This window comes from Papio anubis, chromosome 18 (genome assembly GCF_008728515.1).
Source record: "Papio anubis isolate 15944 chromosome 18, Panubis1.0, whole genome shotgun sequence".
NCBI lineage: Eukaryota > Metazoa > Chordata > Mammalia > Primates > Cercopithecidae > Papio > Papio anubis.
Genome location: NC_044993.1, coordinates 21,391,087 through 21,411,569, shown reverse-complemented (window position 1 = coordinate 21,411,569; position 20,483 = coordinate 21,391,087). Strand labels below are relative to the sequence as shown.

Here is a 20,483-nt window from a genome sequence, read left to right as displayed (position 1 = left end):
GGCCCCTTCTAGTGACTTCAGGTCCCCCATCCACAGCCCCTCGCAGCCTCCCAGCTGCTGCCCCCTGCCCTGCTCCTGTGTGCGGCCCCTGCCTCTGCACAGAAGCTGCTGGTGCAGGAGACACAAAAGGGATCGCCACCCTGGAGCTGGTTTCTAAGGCTCTGTGGTTAATTATCTTGTCTCAGGGAAATGAAAGGAGGGTAAATAAGCAACAACACATTAATTAGTCTGATCTACACTTTCCCATGAAAGAGGAGAACTAGAGTTAACCGTTAGAGGCTGGCAACTTTTCAGAGAAACCCCGAGTCCTCAGAGAGGTGGCCAAGGCAGGACGCGCTCCCTGGCCCGGGCCCGCTGTGTGGCGGTGCTCAGCCGCACCGGTGCCTGTCCCCTCCCTGTTGCCTGCACTCCTTTGGCCTAGTTGGGCCACAGAGTGGGCCCGGTACAGGTTCTATCTCCACGTGGGGGACTCCGTGCCCCCGCTCTCTGCTTCCATGTCCCTGGACTGGCAACTTTGCCAAGCAGAGTCCACTGTGGACCCCTCTGAGGGGACTGGCAGGACCCCCAAAGGCCTTGTGGGCTAAGTTTTTGCAGCTCAACCTCAGACTGCATTGTTCCCCCAGGGTTCCTTATTTTGAAGTCCACAGTCATCTGTGGGTTTGTCCCCTTTGTGAATCCTGGTGTGTGTGGCTTCCGAGGTTGCCCAGAATGACATCCCCGACACCATGCTCTCTAGGCCTGAGTTGGAGTCCCGATGCCTCCAGGTCGTCATGGGTCCTGGCAGGCCCCATGGTCACTCCTGAGCCCTGGGGTCAGTGTGGGAGGCCACACGGCACCCCAAGGCCGGGCTCCTGGGAGTCAACCCTGACCTAGAAAAGGAGACTTTAGACCTGCCTCTGGCCCTCAGCCTCACTGGCCACTGCTTAGCTTGGGCTTGGGACTCAGGGTGACCTGAGTACAACCCTGCACTAGTCAGGACTTCCCACCTCCCAGGACGATCATGAGGACAGAAAGGGACCAGGCTGGTGACCTGGCCAGGCCCTGCTTCCTTCCCTGCCTGCTGTGCCCCTCCTGGTAGGACCTCCCAATCACTCCTCCCCTGAGGTTGGCCCCTGTGTGCCCTGTTTGCTCTCCCCAGCCTGTGGTCCTGGGCACGGTTCTGGGGGTCACTGGAGCCCACCCACAGAACTCTCAGAGCGCCTTCAGGAGCCTCAGAGACATCAGTCACACTGCTTAGGCTGGAGCTGCTGGACTTCACTAGCTTGTTGCTGTTCCCTGCAGTGGGGACTGGACTGGGCCTGACTGTGACAAGGGGACTGGGCTTCAGGGAGCAGAGAACTCCATGGTTTGCAGGTTGACCCAAGTAGGAGGGGAACTTGCCCTGGGAGTTTGGGAGCCCAGACAACCCCAAGTCCATATGTGAGGGGAAGAAGTGAACAAGTCCTGGGCAGGACCCAAGAGGCCACAGCCCCAGTCACCCCTGGTGGGTGTGTGGCATTGACAGCAGGCAGCCACACACTGCGGCTGCTTCTGTGAGCCACTGATGATCTGCAGTCAGTCTGCAGCCCTGAGACCCCTGTTGCTGACATGTGAGCTGAGGCATCACGGCACGAAGGGTGATCCCAGGAATAAGGCCTGGCCAGGCTGGTCCCGTCTGGACAAGCCATGGTGGCCAGGAGCTCTGCTACTGGACGTCAAATACCACCAGCACCAAGACAGCCATCCCATTCGCCAGCTCTCTGGCAACAGACTTGCAGGTGTAATGGCACACAGGCTCTGCCTGCACAGTGGTGCAAAGGGTCCTAGGTGGATCTTGGCTTTGAATTTGAATTTCTCTGGTGGTGGGAAAGTGAACAAACCAGACCAGTTCTGCTGGTAAGGCAAGCCCTGGCCTCTATGAGGAAGCCTACATCATTTTCTAGGGATCTCTGAGTCTGGGGGGCTTCTGGAAAATTGAGGAGGTTTGGGAGTTGCCCCACCTTCGCACTAGGGTGAGGCCTGTCTCCCCTCCACTGCCCTTTCCTCTGGCTCGTATGCTTGCTGACACCGCTCTTCCCGGCAGCAGGGCTGGGAGTCCCAGAGCAGACAGGCCTCCTCTGAGTCCCTGTTGTGTCCACAAGCTCATGTCTAAACAGGAGCTGCGCCAGGCCCCTGGTTTCCGCAGGAAAAGCCACGTGGATTGCTCCAATCCAATTACCCAAGGTGCCTGCATCCGCCTGCGGCACTGAGCTCAGGCCAGGCCATTTCTGCCTGGATGCCTGCTGCAGAGGAGTTGGCATGGCAACATGAGCTCTGAGCTGCTGAAACTTAAGTCAACTCATGGCTGGGAGGACAGAAAGACAGAAGCGGGTGCCTTTCTGAGTGATGCAGGTCGGACACATCCACGCTAACTCCCGAGAGCCACATCCCAGGCAGAATTGGGGTCTGGGGTCCGGCAAGAACACGTGTGCCGTGGCAGCGGCTCCTACAGACACAGGTGTGCCAGGTAAATGCCTGTTCATCCATCTAGATCCAAAGCACCTGCCTCCTTCTCCCTGCAGTCCTCCGTGACCTGCACACCCCATGCACGTGCACACAGCCATGCCCCCACCCCCAACGTCTGTCACTCTAATCAGGCACGTGTCTGTTTGCACGTCCTGGATGGAGCTCCAAGTCTTGGCACCACCACAAGGCCAAAGCCCACCCTGCTGCACTCCACAGCGAGGGCAGTGAGCCAGTCAGGCCACTCAGCACCAGCCCTCCTGACCTGGAAGATCACAAAACCCAGCTAGACTACCCTAAGCTCTCCCTGAAACTCTTATTGGGCCCTTGAGGAAAGAGGCCTGCATTTTATCTGAGATGGAAGGCTAGGAACCTGAAGCTTCTGGAACCTTCTTTGAGAATGAATCTAGTTCAGAGGAAAACAGACCTTAGGGCTGGAAGGAAAGAGACCAAGTCCTAGAGACATTGAGCTCTGATCTCCCTGCAGCCGAAGCCAGCACAACCCGCACACTTTCCAATGAATGATTCAGCAGTTCCCCTTGTCTTTGCTCTAGTCCCTTTGAGTTGGTTTCTGGCATTTCCCACTGAAGGGATCCTGTCTCAGATATGCCAGCTCTGTGATCTTTCTGAAATGCGATTCTATCAGCTCCTCTCCTGTGCAAACCTCCTGTGGCTCCCCCTTGACGTCCCACTGGGCAAAGTGGAGGCTCCCCTGAGTCCTGGGAGGCCCTGCAGAACCTGGTGCCTCTGGCCTGTGCCTTATCAGCATCCCTTGGGAGACCACAGCGGAGCAGACACTGGGAGCACAAACTCTGGTGTTGGACATGCAGGGCCAGGTCGTCCTCCTGGATATTGGACAGGCTGCTCAACTGACTGTGCCTTAGTTTCCTCACGTGTTAAGCCTTGGTAATAACCGTCTCAGGGTAGTTGCAGATGGTGCACATGCAGCACCGAGTGTGTTGCCTGCCTCATCTCTAGGATGCTTACTTTTATCATTTTGCTATCACTGTTAATTCCCTTGCTGCAAAGGCCTGAAGATATAGCCGGAGCCTTCAAAGTCTCCTCCTTGTGAGGCTGGTTTGCCTTACAAAGAGGGTTCTCTGCTTTCCCAGGTGCATGGCGAGGACAGTACAGGGGACGACGTCAGGGCCTCCATCTCCTCGCAGGAGGTGATCAGAGCCATCTGTTGTGGGCTGCTTGTGCAAGCCCGAGGCACAGGCTTCTGCAGAAGCCAGGTGCAGGCAAAGGGGCCATACAATTTTCAAAAAGAAACTTCCCACAGGAGGTATTACTGCACTGTGTGATTTCTGAGAATAGGAACAGGCTGTGAGCAGCTCTGGGGCCTTCCTTCAATCAGCCAGCCTCGGCATTTCCCTAGTGAAGTCAGAAAGCCCAGATGAAGCCAACTCGGGCGTGATTGGAAAGCAAATCTCAAGCCAGGTGAGTGTGGTGCATGCCCTAGAGGCGCAACAGCCAACGTGATGATTCAAACAGCAGTACCCCTGGGTCCAGGACCTTGTGCCACGGTGACATGGGCAGTTGCCCTGAAGGCATGGACCCCATCCTAGGGGGACAGCTGAGTTTGAAGACCTGACTGCCCACTCTCTACCACCTGCCACTCCAAAGTCATCTATTGGTGACCACAAAGGGTGCCAGCAAGGAGATGACTGGATGGAGGCTGACACCTAGACCCACATCTGAGCCACACCAGGCAGCACCTCCTCTCATTCCTGTGTTCTGCTCACGAACCCGCCTGGTGACCAGACTTATCTGCCAGTGTTTGCAAGGGCAGAAGCCCGCGGGGCTCCCACCAGTCCTATGCCCTCATGGAGGCTGAGCCCAAGACAGAGAGGAGGCCAGGGGCAAAGGCTTGCTTCAGGATGAAGATGGGGAACCTCCTCCAACTGGGGCAGCTCCAGGGCTGAACTAGAGCAGTCCTGAGTCAGGAGGCTGCAGGCCACAGCTGAGCATCTAGCCAGGCAAGGCCTCCAACCTCAAGTGCTCTGGGCCTGCCTGAGTGCTGAGGCCTGTGCCTGGGCTGGGCCTTGCAAGTCGCCAAAGCAAGGGATCCTACCAAAGCAGGTCACGTCACCTGTTCCCGGCTGACCAGCACCACCTCCATCCTCAGGAGGCCCTCTGCCCTCAGCGCCACCTCTGCCTTTCACAGGAAGGAGACCAGGAGGGCCTTGCTTCTCTCAGGTTCTGCTGTTGAGGTTTCTGTCCCAGTCAAGTCCCTACTTCCCTGACACAAAGGCTGATGTTAATGGTTCATGAGCCAAACAAGGCTTGGAATATACTTTACTTAAGAGGGGATGACAGCATACTTTCTGTGGGAGTAGAATTTTAAACACAAGTCCACACAAATGCTAGGATTTAGGTAGACCCTGTGTCGGCTGCATTTCAAGTACAGCATTTCCTTCTGGAACGGATTGGCCAACTGCACGATGTGTAGGCATTTCAAGGCACCAGAGAACACAGATTAAGACGACAAACCTTCCTAAAACAGAACAGACGGGCTAACATTCTTCGGAACAGAATCATTTCACATTCAGCCTAAAGTTTTCTATGCAAAGAACATTTAACAAACTGAGTCCTAGAGGAAAATTTATGCAGAGCTTAAAAAGCAAGTGAGTGAGAATGAGTAAATAAAATCAGGTGTCAGCATTTCACTCACCCTCCCAGGCGGCTGGGTTTTCCGAACTGAAGCAAGGCCTCACTGCTGAGGGTTGAGGCCCCATCCTGAGCCCTTTTGGAGACCTCTGACCCCAGGCCACTGCTCTACACATGGCACCATGAAAGACCCTCCCTCTGCACACGGCACCATGAAAGCCCTTGGCTCCAAGAGAACCAGCCAGAACACCCTCCCCTTTGAGAGAGGATGCCCCAGCTCAGGCCCAACCAAGGGCTGCTGTACATCTGAAAGGGGAGGCCAGGGCTCTTTTCCCTTTAGTTTACCTGTACTTCCAAGCCGGGGACGGGACTCTTGCCTCACTTCCTCTGGCCCCTGGAGCACCTGGAACCTGATGTCCAGCCAAGAGGTAGGACTGCACTTCCTGGTCCCCTGGTGGTTGGGTGGGATCATGTGATGAGTTCTGACCAATGAGCTGTGAGTGAACGTGATATCGGGTATTGCTGCGCTTAAGTACTTAAACAGTAGATGTGGAAACTTCCAGAGCTCTCTCCCTCTGCCACATTGACCTGCAGTGTTGGAGATGGTGGCTGCTCCGTCAGCCTCAGTCCAGGGTGAAGAGACACGGAGCAGGGCCCTAGCTAACCCACATGTAATGTGGGCAAGAAGAAAACCTTAGATTATAACCACCGCGTGACCCATCCCATCCTGACCAACAGAGGACAGCTTCTGATTGGCTGTGTAATTAGTCAATTTACTTGATGCTGAAAACAAGCCTCATTATGGACAGCTCGCAGTTTCCCAAGAATGCAGCCAGATCTACCCTCCAATCCAATCCAACTCTTCCTGCTCTCAAGGATAATGAAGCAATAATGATGTTCCTTTGTCCTGAATCCAGGCCAGGCGGAAGACTCACTCCACACCCCCTCAATGTGGCCTTAAAAAGTCCATTCCTACCTACCCAAGTTCCTCTAGCACCACGAAGCATCAGGTGAGCTGAGTCTTAATCTTTTAATTTGTAGTGGAAACTCTTTCTGCTCAGAGAAGCGGTTGCTTTGGTGACACAGGTAGCACAGTAAATCCATAGACGTGGAGAAGTAAATCCACCAGAAACCTCTGCCAGGGGTCAGGGTATGGGTTGGTCACAGGGGCCAAGTGAGCCCTGCAGGGAAGGGGCAGGAGGCAGCACTGGGGGGTCCTTTGAGGTGGGCTCAGATAGTGTCAGAGCCCAGAGGCCCGGCTTGGCGAGACACTGCCAGGTCTGACTGGCTGACAGTGTACCCAGGGCTGGCAGGGGCAGTGCTGGGCAGCAGCTGGTAAGCAGGGAGGCTGGGGGCACTGGGCGAGTCAGATGCAGCACCGTGGCTGCTCAGAGTATTGCACGGAAAGGGCCTAGGGTTTCTGGCAGCAGAGACTTTGCCTATTAGATGTGTATAGTTGAGGGTGGGGTGTCTCCTAGGGAGAGTGTGGAGATAGGAAGGTGGTGGGTATTGGGTGGAGCAAGTCATGCGCAAGGGAGAAACAGGTGTGGTGGTGGGACAGAAAGGGAACTAAGGGTGGATTCAGGGAGGTGGAGCCACTTAGGGAATCCTGCCTTTCCAGGGCCATGCCTTTGAGGACTGTAATGACTACCGGATCACTGACTGCAGACAAGGAGGCGTCCTCCAGGAGGGGCAGCTGGGGAACATGGGCCCGAGGGGAGGATCCCCTGCATTCACTTAGTTTGCCCCCAGTTAGGTTTTTTTTGTTTTGTTTTTTTGTTTTGGAGAGGGAGTCTTGCTCTGTCACCCAGGCTGGAGTGCAATGGTGCAATCTCTGCTCACTGCAACCTCTGCCTCCCGGGCTCAAGCGATTCTCCTGCCTCAGCCTCCCAAGTATCTGCGATTACAGGCATGTGTCAGCTAATTTTTTTTTTTTTTTTTGTATTTTTAGTAGAGGTGAGGTTTCACCATGTTGGTTAGGCTGGTCTTGAATTCCTGACCTCAGGTGATCTACCTGCCTCAGCCTCCCAAAGTGCTGGGATTACAGGCTTGAGCCACTGCGCCCAGCCAGGTTTGTTTAACTTAAATGCTTAGCCTGTCCGGATAGTATCCCACCTACACCGTGCAGAGCAAGCTGGCTCAAGTCATCCCTTCTGCTCAGAGCATGCCGGCTGCATCTGTATCCTGCACTCCAGAAGGGCTGGATATGTCCCCGCACCATGGGACTGCTCCTTCTGAGGGCCCTTGGAGGATCCCTCAGAGCCCCTCCCCTGCCCGCCCCTTAGGGGCTGGACTTTCTCTTGCCTCTTCCCTCCCTTCTTGGCTGATCCCTTGTGGGTCACCTCTTTCCAGGGGACAGCCAGCCCAGGTATCTCCTGATCTCTGACCACATGTATTTGATTGACAACTCTACATCTTCCTCTAGAAGTTTATTACTCCTTCTCCCCCCACTTCCCCACATACAGTTCTGTCTCCCAAGTAGTTCTGGGCCCTGGATCTCCTCCATACCCTGTCTCCTCTTTCCAGCTTACAACTCTGCCCTCTAGTCCCCTGGATCCATTCCCACAGCCATATCCCAGTTCAGGCCTCGCCTTCTTCAACCTAGACACTGCAACAGATTCCACCTGATCTCCCTCGTCTGGCCCACCCGGCAGCTGGTGGGGTCTTTCTAAACTACACGTCATACCACACTGCTCCCTTGTGGCCCTTCAGTAGTGCCTGCTGACTCCAGGAGGTTGCCCAGGCACCTAGGCAGGGAAGGGCAGGTGGCCTGATTGCTCTGTTTCCTCTTGCTCCTGGAGCTCCAGGGGCCCTGACACGAGCAATCCCCAACTCTGCCCTTCCAGGCCTCCACACTTCTGTCGGGGCTGTTCCCTGACAGCTGTCATCTGTGTGAAGGAATGTGGACTCAGCCGAGGAGCTCAGGGTTCAAGATTCACAGAGATGATCCCTTTGTCAAAACTCAGCCAGCCATCCCATGGCCCCTGGGATGACTAGAGGACCTTAGGCTGAGGTCAAACAGGCCCTTTCTGTCTTGATAGCTGAGTGTTTCTGAGAATGTATTGCTCAAGCTTGCAGTCTGCATACTAGAAAGGTAGGTAACCAGCCCCTGATAGATCTGACACCTTCAGATCTATCAAGCTAGAAACAGAACCAAGAGAGAGGAGGCTCAAGCTATGTCAGCAAATTCCATCCTTCAAAGCAGAAGGAGGGACGGCCTTGTGTGTGTGGCTCTGTGGGTTGTCTCTACAGGACCAGGGACCCTGCCCATGTGGAGCCCTGGGGTTGGGGGGTAAGGTGCTTGCCCACCCATCCCAACTTCCAGTCCCAGCAAATGAGAGTTCTGTTTTCTAACTCTGAGGCCACATGAGGAGAACAAAGCTTGTGCCCCCCACTCCCCCCGCAAACACTCAGTATTTTATTCCACCACCTGACCCTAGCTGTGTGTAGAGTAGGCAGATAATAGGAACCCCTGCCAACTGAGAACAAGCGGCAGCCCTGCCCCCTGCTGACCTGGAGCTGCAGCCAGTGTGGGCTCATCTGAGGCCACCTGCGGCCTGCTTGGGACCTCAAACTCATTCCCTCCCTGCCTTCCTTTCTCTCTCCCCGCTGTAGCGGGGACACAGCTATGAACCAGTCCATGGCAAAAAGACAAGAGGGAGATTAGACATGAGCATCAGAAAGGCAGGAGTAACGGAGCCGCCTCTTGGGGACATCAGAGAAGGCGCTGCCCAGCACATACCTCAGAGAATATGTTTTTCACACTGGGGGTTCAGCTACACTGCACAACTACCCCACACAACTACTCCAAATGGGTACAGCTGGCCCCACTTACAGATGAAATGGAGACTCAGAGAGGTAAATGGCAGTCCCTGAGAGGCGCAGCCAAGTCACCTGACTCCAATTTCCTTTTTCTCCCTACTTTTCTTGCCAAGGCTGAATATAAGAGATATGTAAACATACCCAAAAATATGTAAATGAGCAGCATCAAGCACCACCCTTACTTCCAGGACAAGTTCTGGGGGAAGAGTAACATTCCCTACACTGTCCTTCACCCTCAATTCCCACAAAACAAGACCTTTGCCTCTTTTTTCAGTCCCCTGAAGGTTACATTTGTCACCCACCCCCACTGAGCCATTGGTGAAAACTCCAATGATCTTCCTCCCTCCCTGCGAGCTGCTGGTGTCATCTGTTTCCGCTTTTTTTCTTCCATCCAGTCACCACCACCTTGGATCCCCAAATCTCCCTGCCCCCAGCCTGGTGACCACCCTGGCAACCCTGAAAACAATTTGTCAATATTTGGGAAAGCATGGGTTCTTAACAGTGGTCTTGTTTTGACTCCCAGTCTGAGGTTCCTGACTGTCAGGGGTCACTAGTTTCTGCTTTTATTCCTGAGAATGGTCCAGTAGTCTGAATTACTTCTTTGGGATGGATTCAGGAGTAGAATTACTCAGTACATTTTAAAGCTTCTGATACATATTGCCAAACTGCTTTCTACCAAGGTTCTGTCAATTTACTGATTGTTTGAGAATATGTGTTTCACAACATCCTTACCAACTCTGGGTTTTAACATTAAAAAATGTGATTTTGGCCGGGCACAGTGGCTCATGCCTGTAATCCTAGCACATTGGGAGGCCAAGGTGGGCAGACTGCTTGAGCCCAGGAGTTGGAGACCAGCTAAGGCAACATGGCGAAACCCAGTCTCTGCAAAAAACGCAAAAATTAGCCAGGTGTGGTGGCATGTACTTGTTGTTCCAGCTAATCAGGAGGCTAAGGTGAGAGGAACACTTGAGCCTAGGAAGTAGAGGTTGCAGTGAGCTGAGATCGCACCACTGCACTCCAGCTCCAGAGACAGTGAGACAGGTCTCAAAAAAAAAAAAAAAAAAGTTTTTGATGGTTTAGTGGGCAGTGGTATCCGGTTACATTTTTCAGAATGCTTAATTTGTATTCCTTTTATGAAGTGCTGCTTCAAATCCTTTTCCCATATATTGAAGGAGTTAGTATTTTCTCCATAGATTGGGTGCACTCCACTTGAGTCAGGTTCGGGATGGGACCCAGACGGTCAGCTCCAAATCACTTACCCCAGAGTGGTGGTTTTCAAACATTTTAAAAAGCAGGACAGCCTTTTCTTTTTTCTTTTTTTTTTTTGAGACGGAATCTCGCTCTGTCACCCAGGCTGGAGTGCAGTAGCCGGATCTCAGCTCACTGCAAGCTCCGCCTCCCGGGTTTACGCCATTCTCCTGCCTCAGCCTCCTGAGTAGCTGGGACTACAGGCGCCCGCCACCTCGCCCGGCTATTTTTTTTTTTTTGTATTTTTTTAGTAGAGACGGGGTTTCACCATGTTAGCCAGGATGGTCTCGATCTCCTGACCTCGTGATCCGCCCGTCTCGGCCTCCCGAAGTGCTGGGATTACAGGCTTGAGCCACGGAGAGCCTTTTCTTAATCTCACACAGCATCTCTTTATAAAAACACTAACAAGTAGCCCGTGAGGAAAGGCTTGGAGCCCTCCCTTTTCCACCCCCACCCCACCCCTTTGGTTCCAGAAGCCTTGGTTTTACCTGAGGAGGGGCCACTGGGACCTCGTTGTCCTTCTCTCTGAAGAAGAGCTGTCACCGCAGACCTGAAAGGAGATGAGCAGTTCACAGGGGTGCCCGGAACAATCTCCAGAGCTCCCCTAACAGCCACCAAGCAGCCCAGAACAGGTGAGCCAGGTACAAAGACCAAGGGGCCCCACCTGCACCCAGAGGCACTGCCACACCCTCCACGTCGCCAGGGCGCGGGTGTGTGCCCGGCAGTTCCAGTGGACGAAGTGCAGCCCCAGTGGGTGGGGCCTGAGGTTTGTGTGACGGATTTTCAGGGAGGACGGTTGCCAAGAGGAGAGGACTCTGAGGGTGGGATGGATGAGCCCTCCACGTGGACACCGGGACCCAGGCCGGGCCCAGGGGTTGCAGGGGTGAAGGTGGAGGGTGGGGAAGAGGTGAATTCAAAAGCTCCAGCCGCAGGGCCCAGGTTTAATCTAATAGGAGAACCAGAACAATCAGAGCTTTGGGAGCTTTGTGTAATCTCTGTTTCCCTAAGATACTGAGGGTAGGGGACAGCTGAACCCAGGCCAGGGAAGAGGGACAGTGGCCACTGGGATGGGGTGGATTAGGGGAGGAAGAGCAACACTGAGAGGAACCAGAGGGATTTGGTGGCAGATAAGGGGGAGCAGATCAGTGGAAGGGAGGCTCAGCGGGACACTTGGTGAACCCAGAGGGGTCTTTGAAGGGGACAGCTAGGAGGGAATTCATGTGACCCTAGGGCTTTGGACATAATGTCACTGGCTCCCTGCACCCCTTGCTGACTGAGGTGCAGGATCCTGGCACTATGCTCTAGGGACGCTGCCCTCCACACTTGGGCCCCAGTCCCAGTTCGTAGTCCCCGCCCTTGCCCGCTAGTCCCGCCCCGATCCCTGGCCCCAGGCAGCTCCCTGAGCCCGCTGGCCCAGTTCTAGGCCTCATTCCTACTAACCTGCCGAATCCTTGGCTCCAGGGCCTGCCGCTTCTCAGGCCCAGTCTCTACTTTCAAGTTCAGCACCCCCGGCCCAAGGCCTAGTGCAGCCAGGGCTGTCCTTGTGTGCTCCACCTTCTTAAGCCAGTCCCATGGCCCGGCCCAAAGCCCTCTTACCACCCCTCCATCCAGAGTAGGGTGACCCATTACTCTTCACACCCCATCCCTTATGTATACTTATTTTGCAAACCACCCAAACTGAGTGTTTCAGAAGAATCTGAAAGCCGAGGCCCCGTCCATTCTCTGTCCCCTAGCCGAAGATGTTGCAGCAGTGCTGGCAGGAGCGTCTCCTCCACGGCAAACAGTTGGCTCCCTTCTGACTAGGAATTTGCGCAGAAAAGCCTTTGGCTCCAATGAGACCCGGTTCTGGTCTAGGCCATTGGTCTTGGGCAAGTCGTTTAACCTCTGAGCCTCAGAGGCTCCCTCCTCTGTAACATTAGGGGCCACTACAAGATCTTGGATGGCCATGGCCAGGACCAAATGAGCACCAGCATTTGGTGCCAGATCAGAGTGGGAAGAAGGAAGCCAGAGCCCCCCAGGTCTACGCTCTGCACGTGGTGACCTGGCTTCCCCAGGAGATCTTATGTTCATGTGGACACCCTGGCTTTTGCCTTCAGAGCCAAGTACCTGGCAGGATCCCTCCCCACCCATAGCCTGGGGAGTCCAGCCTGCCAGGAAGCGGAGGCTGACCTGCTGTCCCAGTCTGTCCTCTGTCCCTGGGACTCCTGCCTCTTTACCCACAGTTGGCTGACAACCTGCATGCACCTCTGTCCTTCACCCTCTTGCTGGACTGACCTGACCCAGGTCACAGGCTTGCAAGCATCTGGCATTAGACATAAAGGAGGCAGGCCACTCCTAGCCATTTGGGCCTGTGTGACTCCCAGCCCCCACTGCCCTCTCTCTAAGTGGGGAGGAGCTCACCTCTCATCCCTGAGTGAGAAGTTTGTCAAGCAGGATCTTTGGCCTCTGACATTTCCCAAACTGTCCCCCACCAGCTGCACAGCCCCTCCCCACTCTCCACCCCACCTCCCATGCCCTACCAACTCTTCTGAAAACTCCCTGCATGTTTTTTTCAAAATAGAATTAAATAACAAGAACTGACTATTTAGGGAGGGGTTCCTGAGGGGAAATGGAATCTCAACAACCTTGAAATTATAGGCCCTTCTCTTTTCTCAAAGAAAAGAGAAACACGTCAGATCATTGATATTCTGAGCCAGGCCTTGTTTTGAAATATGCTCTCTCCCTATCCTTTCACGAACCACAGACTTTTTCCCTCTTTGAAAATAAGATCACATCAAGGTAGGGATTAGAAATGGGAAAAATTCAATCAGAGCCTCCCTCAGCCAGCTACCCATCTCAATATACTCCCAGGTAAGCAGAATCAGCTCCTGCTCCAAACCTGCTCAGCATCATCATTCAAAACGCACCGGTAGGAAATGGTGAAACAGAAGAACCTTTCATCCCGGCTGAGCAGGGCCTGCAGTGCTGCTCTCCTGGCTCCGGCAGCTGGCTTGTGCCTGGGCCGAGTCAGGCCTCTGGTTTAAATAGGCAGTGGGAGCAGAGCAGGGAGGGCCTAGAGGGTGGGTGTGGAAAGTGGGCCGTTTACCTAGCACAGCAAGGCAGTGTCTGGAGCCAGCAGTGGTCCCAAGCACGCGCCTGCCTGCCTGCCTGTCCACCAGGAGGCCTCAAGCCCACAGGCCCCAAGACCGCAGACCAGCACCTGGGGTGACCCCTGATGGATGTGCAGCTCCAAGGGAGACGTCCCTAGATGCACTGAGCTTGGTCAGGTTCCTGGATACTTCCACCTCTCCTCTGTAGCAGAACCGGCTGTGGAGATGGATGGACCTGTTCCCCAGGGCCTCTCTCCAAGCCTCAGTTTCTGCCTTCTTAAAATGAGGATAACACTAACTTTACAGGTCCAGAAATAATGTTTGCAAAGCGCCTGGCACCTAGGAGGTTGATTTATTTACCCACATGGTGATACTGGGGCCAGGTACCTTCGATGAGGCTGGAGCCTAGAGGTTTAGTAATGTACCCAAAGTCACACAGCCTTCCATCTGACTGTCAGCGTCAGACCTCATGCAGACCTGGGGCCTCCCAGCCTCATGCTACAGTTGAAGTTTGGGGTGAGTGAGGGTGAAGAGCAGCTGCTCACCTTGGGGAAAAATCTTGATTGAACCCTAGTGAAGGGGTTACCTTTAAGCCCCCAGTGTTACGGGAAGAGGGTCCTGATCCAGACCTCAAGAAAGGGCTCTGGGACCTGGCACAGGAAAGAGTTCAGGGTGAGTCCACACAGTAAAGTGAAAGCAAGTTCATTAGAGAAGAAACAAAAGAATGGCTGCTTCACAGAGCAGCCCTGAGGGTGCTGGTTGGCTATTTTTATGGTTATTTCTTGACAGTGTGTTAAACGAGGGGTGGATTATTTATGACTCTTCCAGGAAAGGGGTGGGCAGTTCCTGAAACTGAGGGTTCCTCTCCTTTTTAGACCATATAAAACCAAGTATGACTTCTGGAACATTGCCCTGGCATTTGTAAACTGTCATGGCGCTGGTGGGAGTCTCTTTTGCCATACTAATGCATTAGAATTAGCATATAATGAGCAGTGAGGACAACCAGAGGTGGTTTTGGTCACAATCTTGCTTTTGGCAGGTTTTGGCTGCTTCTTCACTGCATCCTGTTTTATCAGCAGAGTCTTTGTGACCTGTATCTTGTGCTGACCTATCTCATCCTGTGACTAAGAATGCCTAACCTAGGCTGGATGTGGTGGCTGACGCCTGTAATCACAGCACTTTGGAGGCTTAGGCAGGCAGATCTCTTGAGCTCAGGAGTTTGAGACCAGCCCAGGCAACACGGTGCAACTCTGTTTCCAAAAAATATACAAAAACTAGTTGAGTGTGGTGGTGTGTGCCCGTAATCCCAGCTACTTGCACTGCTGAAGTGGGAAGATCGCTGGAGCCCAGGAGTTCGAGGCTGCAGTGAGCTGTGATGGCGCCAGTGCACTCCAACCTGGGTGACAAAGTGAGACCCTGTCTCAAAATAAACAAAGAATAAGAATTCCTAACCTTCTGGGAATGCAGCCCAGTACGTCTCAGCCTCATTTTACCCAGCACCTATTCAAGATGGAGTTGCCCTGGTTCAAACACCTCTGATGCCAACACCAAGGCAAGGGGGGTGGCATGGTTGAACAGGCATGGTCAGGCATCCTGTCTGCATTTGGGTGAGGCCCTGGGGGAGAGGTGTAGAAGTATCCCAGAGTAGCTGCTAGGGATGGTTGGCGAGAGGAGCTGCCCTTCAAACCTCCTAGGTCTCCGAGTAACACTCTAGGGTGGGGAGTGTCTCACCTGGTTTGTTCAACTTGATCTTCCAGTGAGTGGGACAGTACCCCCACCTCAGTGAACAAAGATTAGGACATAAGCTAATGGGGAATTAAGACAAAGCAGTAGTTTGTCATTTTATGCTTGAAAAAGTTCTGCCCTTAACAGTGCAAATAAATCTGCTAGTAAATAATTGAAGTCACATGAGGGAGCTGTCTTTAACAGGAAAAGTACACATTTTCATTTTGATTAACAAAATGTTAACTCCTCATTTCCCTCAAAGAAGCGGCAAAACAGAGGGCCTGGATCTCTGTTAGTTGGACTCAGTAGGGAGATCAACTTGCCTATAAATACTGAAGAAGATGAAGTTGAAGTTATGATTACATATGAAGCCCATTCATCTGCCAGTCATTAATTGTTATGTATATTGTGGACCTGACACCCTTTCAGAAGTTTGGATTACAAAGGTGAGAGACACACTTGGAAAGACTGTGCACTTCAGAGACCCATCTAGGTTCAAACCTGGCCCTGGGCAACACTGGGCCTTCGCTTAGTCTCTGTGAGCCTTGGGTTTCTACTACTTTGCAAGGCTGTTGGGAGAATTAGATGAGATGATATTGGTGACGACTCTTTGTAAGCATTCAGTGATCAGTTATCCATTTGGAAAGATAATTCTGCAGGGAGCATAGGGTAGGCAGGAGGGGAGACAAGCAGGAAGGCCAGTGCAGTAGGCAAAGCAGGGAGATGGAAGGGCCAAGGCAGTGGGAAGAGAGAAGGGGCACATATCTCGGGGACATCTAAGAGGATAGAATGGTGTTATGGACTGAATGTTTGTGTCCCCAACAAATTTATATGTTGAAGCCCTAAACCCACTGCATGGCTGCATTTGCAGATGGAGGCTTTAAGGAAGTATAGATAGTCTCTGACTTACGATGGTGTGACTTAAGAATTTTCTACTTTTCCTTTTTTCTTTTTTGAGACAGAGTCTCACTCTGTTACCCATACTGGAGTGCAGTGGTGCCATCTTGGCTCACTGCAACCTCCACCTCCCAGATTCAAGCGATTCTCGTGCCTTAGCCTCCCAAGTAGCTGGGATTACAGGTGCCCACCACCACATCCAGCTAGTTTTTGTATTTTTAGTAGAGACAGGGTTTCACCATGTGGTCCAGGCTGGACTCAAACTTCTGACCTCAGGTGATCTGCCCACCTTGGCCTTCCAGAGTGCTGGGATTACAAGCATAAGCCACTGTGCCTGGCCAAGATATTTCAACTTTTCAATGGTGCAAAAGTAAGAGACATTCCATAGAAATTGTACTTTGAATTTTGACCTTTTCTTTTTATTATTTTAATTTTTTATTATAAAATGTTAGTTATTATTATAAAATAGACTTTGTTGGATGATTTTACCCAACCGTAAGCTAATGTGAGTGTTTTGAACGTGTTTAATATAGGCTAGGTTAAGCTATAATGTTTTCTAGTTTAGGTGTATTAAATGCATTTTCAAGGAACTATATTTTCAACAAAAGATGGGTGTATAGGGATGTAACCCCATGATAAGTTGAGGAGTATTTGTAATTAAGTTTAAAAGTGGTCATAAGGATGGGCCCCTGATCTGATAAGATTAGTGTTCTTATAAAAAGAGATGCCAGGCCAGGTGTGGTGGCTCACACCTATAATCCTAGCACTTTGGGAGGCCAAGGTAGGAGGATCACTTGAGGCCAAGAGTTAGAGACCAGCCTGGCCAACATACGAAACCCTGTCTCTACTAAAAAGACAAAAATTAGCTGGGTATGGTGGTATGCGCCTGTAGTCCCAGTTACTTGGGAGGCTGAGGTTGCAGTGAGCTCAGATTGTGTGACAGAATGAGACGCTGTCTGGAAAAAAAACAAAAAAAAAAAAGAGAGAGAGATGCCAAAGTGCTCACATGAACCAAGGAAAAGCCATATGTGGACTTAGTGAGAAGGCGGCTGTCTACAAGCCCAGAAGAGAGCCCTTACCAGAAACTGAATCAACCAGAACATTGAACTCAGATTTCTAGCCTCTAACCTGTAAGAAACTAAATTTCAGTTGTTTAACCCACCCAGTCTGTGATATTTTGTTATGGTAGCCCAAGCAGACTTATACAAATGGATGGGGACCAAGGGGTACCTGGGTAACATGAAAATGGACCAGGAGGCTGGGCATGGTGGCTTATGCTTATAATCCCAGAACTTTGGGAGGCCGAGGCAGGCAGATCGCTTGAGGTCAGGAGTTCAAGACCACTGTGGCCAACATGGTAAAACCCCATCTCTAGTAAAAATATAGAAATTAGCTGGGTGTGGTGGTATGACCCTGTAGTCCCAGCTACTCAGGAGGCAAAGCCAGGGGAATTGCTTGAACCGAGGAGGTCAAGGTTGCAGTGAGCTGAGATGGCACCACTGCACTCCAGCCTGGGCGATGGAGCGTGAGACTATGTCTCAAATAAACAAAAAAAACAAAAACAAAAAAAACAAAAAGGAAAATGAACCAGGAATTTATTCAGAGGTCTCCTGGTTCAGGTAACTGTATGGCTAGTGAAGTTGTTTGCTGGCAGTGGGGGTGGGTGAATGAGTGAAGGCAGGGTTTGTGGTGTTGAATGACATTTGCATAGACATATCCAGACAGAAGTGGGATATTCAGACCCAGAACTCAGAGTTGAAGTCCAGATTGGAGCAGGTTTGAGAATTATTCGTGTGTAGGTGCACTCTTGGGAGTGACTACATTTTGTCAGATCACTTACTCTTTCTTTCTTCTTCAATTGGTCCATTCTAATTCTAATTTCTTGTTATGTAAGATAGCTTTTGTCTTTTATATTTTTGTAAAAATCAGATATTCTCCTTTGCTTTAAAAAAGTACAGTTGTGCACAACTTTCCCCAATTTTTACATGACTTTGTTTTCCCCTACTTGTAGAGAACAAGTCTTGTTTAGGAGCATAACTGATGTGGTTAGAATCTACTTGTGCAGTTAGAATTGCACATTTTTTTGAGGCTCATTTTGTCTTCAATATTTGTGATGTCAGTTCTCCTGTCATTCTTACACAATATCGGAAGAACATATCTCCTTTCCCTTCAGCTTATTGGATAATTTATAATGCAAAATTTAAACTAGCAAATGCTTATTTCTTTCCCTCCGAGTTGAACTTGAAAGGCACAGTGTATTTTCTTTAGTTCTAGGCTGAGCTGTTTTTTCATTTCTGGAAACTTATATTATTTATTTCCTGATGTCTCCTTTATGTGTTCCTCATCCATTCATCTCTCTCTTCTAGGACTACTTTAGGGCTGTGATACAATTTTTCCATTTTCCAAATCAGTTATTTGCTCCTCTGTTTTCTTTGTCTACATTTTAGGTTTCATGTCTTACCTTATCCTCAACATAACTAATTTCTTTGTTCTATTTGTTTCTGTTAATGCCAATTACTACTTCCAGGTGTTTTCCAATTCTTTTATCATTTTCACCATGGAATTAAGGCTATTGTTTTTTTCTGATCTGTTTCTGTTAGTATTTTGTTGTTGTTGTCATTTATTTCTTTCCAAGTAGTTATAATCCAGTTCATCTCCTTTGTTCCTTCAGATTCCATCATTTAAAAAACAAATTAATTGACATTTATTGGGTGCCTACTGCATGCAGACACTGCTGCTCATCATTTAGCACTTATAACTGTCTGCTTTCCATCTTAGTACAGCAGGATTCAGAATTCTTCAGTCACAGCTGCTTTGGGCAGGTTCTGATTAATTAATTCATTTATTTTCTCTTGTTCCCCAAAAGATTTAAGATAACTTAAACTGTATCCTGTGCACAGTATGAGACTTTGTTTGTTTGTTTGTTTAAATAGGGAATTAGAGCTGAAAACAGAAAAAACAAGAGGCAATCAGGCAGAGCTAGAGATACAGAGAGAGTGAGTGAGGTGAAGTCTCATTCCAATGGTGGCCTCAGGTGGGCACAGAGATGTGTTTTATGACTGAGGCTTGTCCTATTGATTTTTGTTGGTGGTGTTGAATGACCCTTTGTTTTAAATTCTTGCTTGAATGGCTACAGTGCGGAAGAGGCCCCCATGGCATCACTCCCTTGGCTAGCCCCCCCTGGGTGGGAAATGCTTATATATATCTTTCCCAAGGGGGACGGAATTGAAAAGAAAAGGAAAAAAAAAAAAAAAAAGGCAGGATTATAGGTCATATGTGGGCTGGGGGCACATAAACAGTGTAACAGTGACCCCCAACCTCATGGTTCACCTTCCAAAACTCAGTATTGATTGAGCTACTCATTAGCTGTGTATTTCCTGTGCTCAGAATCAGAGATTTTCCCTGTGTTGGGTGGCAACTGTAATCTGGTCGAGAGGAAGGCTTTTCAGGGGCTCTCTGTTCCCACAGAACTCGAGAGTGGCCTCATTTCACACTTCTTGGGAACTAGTTTTTCGAGTGACAGATTGATTGGTGTATGGGTGGTTACCAAAAAAGATTCTATTTTATTAGCTGTTTGTCTTGCAAAGTTAAATAGTTTTTTAAACTTTATCAAAATGTCATCATCTCCAGGGTTTAAAGTGTGCCCTCTGGCTTTGAGGGAAGATCTCAGTCCCATAGGTGAGTCCCATAGCCGTCATGTCTCAGTTTACCTCAAGTCATTGAGCAATGAGCCTGAGATGGGGCAGGTGAGCTCAGGCCTGTGGCTGCCCTAGTCTGGGCCCACTTAGGGGGTGACCCTGAGTGGCAGCTAGCTGAGCACCAAGGTGACAGACAGCTCTAAATTTCATCCCAGTGTCTAAACTGTCTTAAAAAAATACATCAAGGGAAAAGTAAAATCTAGACATTCCTATATATGAGAGACTATGTATATAGGTAATGTTGCTTTTCTGTTGAGAAGGAAATAGAAAACATTTCACTAACTCTTTTTTTTTTTAAATTAAAAATGAGGAATATATCAAACAATGAAAAAGACTTTGGTTTCCTATTGTGGCAGTTAAAGAAGAGAGACAAACAGACTGAAAGTGGTTGAGGGAAGGCAGGGAGCAGAGTCCTGTCTCATGGGTGCCTAGCCTGGGCAGCCCAGCCCTGCCCTTCCAGCCTCAGCGGGTGCAGCCCCTAGTTGTCTACTCTGTCCTTGGCCCCTCCCTCAGCCCCAAGTGTCCTGTCCAGAGTCAAGGCCGACTACTCCTAGTTCCTGAGTCCATTTCTAGTCCCTACTCCCAATCTTTCCCTGGCTGTCATCTCCACCAGGGCCTCCTCCTGTCTTGCCTGCATTGAGCCCCTTCCCTCCCAATCGGCCTGAAGTCCGTGATCCCTACCACCAGCAGCTCTGAGCTCATTCTGCCCTTGTCGAGCATCTCCCTCTATCCCCAGGATCAATCCTTCTACCTGGCCTGGCTTGAGGGCCCCCAGTGACCAGGCCCCACCCTCCCCAGCCTCATTTGTGCCCCTCCCTTTCTCCTACTGATTTGATCTGACGGCCCTGACCTCTAGCGTTCACTGTTCCTGGAACATACCATGCTCTTTCACGCCTCCATGCCTTTGCACATG

At 50.9% G+C, this 20,483-nt stretch overlaps 1 protein-coding gene across 3 annotated transcripts in view; it reads right to left on the bottom strand.

Annotated features, from left to right (window-relative positions):
• Positions 1–20,483, bottom strand: part of SMPD3 (sphingomyelin phosphodiesterase 3) — a 92,239-nt gene that overhangs the window by 17,755 nt on the left and 54,001 nt on the right. The window contains exon 2 of one of the 3 annotated variants that reach the window (XM_003917089.4): positions 10,650–10,711. The gene's annotated coding sequence lies outside the window, so the exon portion shown is untranslated. Of the gene's footprint in view, positions 1–5,436; positions 5,995–10,649; positions 10,738–20,483 lie in introns of those variants that run through there. The other 2 variants (XM_031657893.1, XM_009196747.3) reach the window with 2 other exon arrangements.